This window comes from Brassica napus, chromosome C3 (assembly GCF_020379485.1).
Source record: "Brassica napus cultivar Da-Ae chromosome C3, Da-Ae, whole genome shotgun sequence".
Lineage (NCBI taxonomy): Eukaryota > Viridiplantae > Streptophyta > Magnoliopsida > Brassicales > Brassicaceae > Brassica > Brassica napus.
Genome location: NC_063446.1, coordinates 29,736,148 through 29,741,429, shown reverse-complemented (window position 1 = coordinate 29,741,429; position 5,282 = coordinate 29,736,148).

Sequence of the window (5,282 nt, the reverse complement as noted above, 5' to 3'; positions counted from 1 at the left end):
CAGCTTATCTAACAAACCTGCTGCCGTCCTCTGTTCTTCCTAACCATATGAGCCCCTATGAAGCATTGGTAGGAAAGCCTCCAGTTTATACTTCTCTTCGTGTGTTCGGGTGCAGTTGTTTTCCGTTTTTGAGGCCTTATGGGAAGAACAAATTTGATCCGAAGAGTCTACATTGTGTCTTTCTGGGATACAGTGAGCAACATAAAGGCTATAGATGTCTACACCCACCGAGTGCAAGAGTATATGTGTGCAGACACGTTCTGTTTAATGAAGCACAGTTTCCTTACCAGAAAGAGTATCAGAGGTTCATTACAGTAGCTGAAACTCCTCTGTTAGATGCATGGAAGGCTGAGTTTTTACAACCTCTTTCACCTAAGGTTGTTACTCAAGAACCGGAGGAATATATTCCAGTACAGAAACAACAACAACCGCAGGCTCCGTCACCTCCGGCTCTCTCGCCACAATCTTCTCAGTCGGATGATACAATTTTCTCTGATGAGGATTTTCCACCCTTATCTCCGGTGGTAGTCCAACCTCCGCCTCCTGCTCCATTTCATCAGATGATAACAAGGGGAAAAGATGGAATCACAAAGCCCAACCCACGATATGTCATGATGAGTGTTAAAACAGCTTATCCTGAGCCTCGATCCGTTGTAGCAGCTCTCAAAGATCCGAAATGGACAGATGCAATGGGACATGAAAAAGGAAACATGGATATAACTCACACTTGGGATCTTGTTCCTCCTGATCCTACGATTGAACCAATCAGCTGTGGGTGGGTCTACAAGTCTCAACTCAACGCTGATGGTACGCTAAAGAAGCGCAAAGCTCGGCTGGTAGCTCGAGGTAACCAACAAGAAGAAGGAATAGACTTTGTGGAGACGTATAGTCCGGTGGTTCGCACTGCTACTATCCGTTCTGTTCTTCATATTGCTACGGTTCAAGGGTGGAACATCAAGCAACTCGATGTTGAGAGTGCGTTCCTCCATGGGGAACTTAAAGAAACAGTTTATATGAAGCAGACTCCCGGGTTTGAGGATCCAGAGAAACCTCATCATGTGTGTAAGCTAAGAAAAGCAATCTATGGTCTGCGCCAATCTCCTCGTGCATGGTTTGACAAGTTCAGCACGTTTCTGATTGAATTTGGCTTCAAATGCACTCACGGTGACCCCTCTCTGTTTGTCTATCTTCATGGGAATGATGTGATATATCTATTACTGTATGTGGATGATATGTTGCTCACAGGAAACAACGATCAGCTGATTGACAAGCTTATGGTCACATTGAATGGCAGGTTTCGCATGAAAGATATGGGTCCTGTACACTACTTCCTTGGGATCCAAGTTAAAGACTGTGAAGAAGGGTTGTTCTTGTGTCAAGAAAAGTATACGAAGGAGCTGTTAGAAGTATCAGGTATGGCGTCGTGTGATGCAATGGCGACTCCGTTGCCTCTGCAATTGGACAGAGTTGTAGGTCAAGACAAACTGTTTGATCAACCCACTTACTTCCGGAGTCTTGCAGGCAAGCTCCAATACTTGACACTTACAAGACCAGATATTCAGTTTGCTGTCAATTATGTGTGTCAAAAGATGCATGCTCCGACTGTTGCAGACTTCAGCAACTTGCGACGCATTCTGCGTTACCTAAAGGGAACAAGTCATCTCGGTTTGAAGATCAATGCAAAGACTGGCTTTCTTCTCTACGGGTTCAGCGACAGTGATTGGGCGGGATGTCGTGACACACGACGATCTACTGGCGGCTTCTGTACGTTCATCGGGTCTAATATCATCTCGTGGTCAGCAAAGAGACACCCTACGGTTTCTCGATCTTCTACTGAAGCAGAGTACCGTACTCTGTCCCTTACTGCAACAGAGCTGAAGTGGTTAGCGTCTTTGCTTGGGGAGATGGGGATATCTCTTCCAGACACCCCACAATTGTACTGTGATAACCTTTCTGCTGTGTACTTAACCGCAAACCCAGCTCTCCACAACCAGTCAAAACACTTTGATACAGACTTTCATTACGTCAGGGAAAGAGTTGCCTTGGGTGCCCTGGTTGTCAGTCAAGTCCCTGCAGCGCAACAGCTTGCTGACATATTCACGAAGTCGTTAGCTCAGCAGCCATTCTGTCTTCTTCGGGACAAACTTGGTGTTGTGGAGCCTCCCACCACAAGTTTGAGGGGGTGTATAAGCCTAAAGAAGTCAAGTCCGGATATAGCCCAAGCCTCTACGTCTCAACAGTCTCAGCCCATTAAGCCTGTTACACTCCCGTGCAACGGTAACAAAGGAACAACCTTGGTGACGTCAAAAGGCAGTCTTCTTACGGTCTTGCCAGCTAAGGGGATCCACCTATCTAACCGATTTGATTCCTTAAAGCTGTGTGCTGTCACATGCTGAGCTGTGCCCTAGTGTCTCTTTCTCTTGTCCTTAGTCCTTACTATATAATGTCGCAGTCCTCCATCATTGTAAGATAGCAAAGGGAAGACTAATAAGAAAGCTATCTTCTTCTTCAAGTTACCTTAAGCCTCTCTGAGCTTTCAACCATATGATAGGCCTTAAAAAGTTTTTATCAAAAATACAAAGCACAATGATCAAGTATCTATGATCAAACTTCTAGTTACACAACCAAGTATTCTTCCTTGACTTCTTGTTCTTCTTCTTCTTTCTTTGTTTCTTGCGCTTCAAGCTTCTTATTCTGCTTCATTCTTGTTCTTCTTCCATTCCTTTGTAGCTTCTTCTAAACTACTCTTCTTATTCTTCTTTTGTAGTATTTAATCAAAGGTTGAATCTCAACACAAACACACCTTTTTAGGAAAACTGAGTTATAATCTATGTCAAAGCGTTTTATGAAAATTGAAAGTCAGTGTTTGGTCTTGATGAAGTGGCTGGTGACCGATATGTCTTCAAATGAATCAAAGAGTTCTTTCAGCTCCTCTTGTCAGAAGGATCCTAAGTTATGAAAAAGGTTGTAAAGAAGCAAAAAGGAAGCAGTACTTAAAAATAAACCAGTGTAGAGAGCAAATGGTACACCTGAAGTTCATTATGTTTTATGGACTCCCACAATCTCTGTACCACATCTGACCTCGACGACAACGAACTTTCACCATCAACGAAGAACTTGACAAGAGCATCCGAAGGTGGAAGAGGATCTGGAGCAAGAAGAACACAACCTTCCTTCTTTGGCTTTTTATCATTCTCGTCTAGTTCATCACTCCCTGTGTCTGGCCGAATGATTTGTTTATGCCTTGATGAAAAAGGGACACACTGAAATTCAAATAGCTTTGTTACCTCCGTCTGTTTCCATTTTCTTTGGAGAGCTAGAGCCAACTGATTCTCCTAGACCAGAGTCAAGCAACAAAGGTGCTGTTTGTTTGCTCACCCAGGTGATCCATCTAGGTGAAGATGCAAATCGATGTTCGTTTTGTGCATTATAATGCTATATCATAGGGGTGGGCGTTCGGATACCCGTTCGGGTTCGGATCAGGTATTTCGGATTTTCGGGTATTTCGGTATAGAGGTGTAGAACCCGTTCGGATATTTCTGTACTTTGGGTCGGGTTCGGGTATTTTTAGTTCGGATTCGGTTATTTCGGATCGGATTCGGATATTTAGATTTTGAAAAAAAATAATTTCATTTCTCAAATTTCTTGTAATTAAAAATATAACTTTCACATAATTAATTTTTATTTATTTTTAATAGATTAAATGGTTAATAGATTTGAACATGACATTTTGAAACTAAAAAGACATTAATTTGGTTATTGTTTTTATGTTTTGGAAGTAGCTTTTTGTTAATTCTTGAAATAAAAAGCTTAACATGCATTTTAAGTGAGTATCAAATCATTTTCTCCATAATTGTATGTATATCTTATAAACTTAAAGTATGTGTAATATCAATATAAACATTTTATATAAGATGAGAGATGAAAACTAGAAATATAAGGTTAATTATACATATGTTCGGTTATCTTCGGATATCCATTCGGGTTCGGATATTACCCGTCCGGGTTCGGATATCCAATCTCTCCTAATTCAATACCTGTTCGGATATTTTGCTACTTCGGTTCGGATTCGATTCGGGTTTTTCGGATCGGGTTCGGGTGCGGCTTCGGATATCGGGTAAATTGCCCACCCCTAGCTACATCCAGATGGATCACCCAGCTGAATTTTTAAAAACTCATCTCAAATTCTCACTCAAATGAAGGTGGGTCTTGGTGGTGTATCTAGATGCAGATGCATCTAGTTCAGTCCAAAATGATAAAAGACAAAAATGACTTTTTAAAATCAAAATATTATTTTCAAACCGTAAATTTTATTTTTTTGCATATACATTTTTCCGCCATAACTGAAAAATACATTTTCCCGCAAAAACAAAAAACAGACACTTTCCCGCCAAAACCGCAAAATGCGTTTTTCCGCAAAAAAACGTAAAACGCACACTTCCATAAGAACACACTTTTCGGCCAAACCAGTAAAACCACACTTTTCGGCCAAAACCGGAAAAACATATTTTTTCCGCCAAAACCCAAAAAACGCATATTCCCGCCAAAACCCCAAAAAACATTTTCCGGCCAAAACCGCAAAAGCATTTTTTCGCCAAAACCGGAAAAACGCAATTTTTCCGTCAAAACCAGAAAATGCATTCCCTCGCCAAAACCGGAAAAAATCATTTTCTTGCTGAAACTGGAAAAACGTAATTTCCCCGGCAAAACCGGAAAAACGAATTTTCCCGCCGAAACTGGAAAACACATTTTCCCGCCAAAACTGGAAAACGTATTTTCCCGCCAAAACCAGAACACATTTTCTCGCCAAAACTGGAAAAACGTAATTTTCCGCCGAAACTGCAAAAAATATTTTCCGCCAAAAACGTTAAAATGCACTTTTCCCATCAAAACCGCAAAAAAATTTTTCCGGTCAAACCCGCAAAAATGCACTCTTTCGTCAAAAACACATTTTCCGCAAACCCACAAAACTTACTTTTCCCCCCAAAACCACAAAAACGTATTTTCTGTCAAACCCATAAAAACGTATTTTTCCGCCAAAACCACAAAAATGCATTTTTTCGTCAAAAACATATTTTTCCTCAAAAACCGCAAAAATATTTTTCGCCAAAACTGTAAAAATGCTATTTTTCCGCCGAAACATAAAAAATATATTTTAGTCATTTTATTAACAAGTCCACATGGATGCAGATGCAAGTTAAAAAATGAAAAGCTAAAAAATGAAAAGCAAACGAACATAGATGCATTCAGATGATTCATCTGGATGCATGGACGAAATGAAG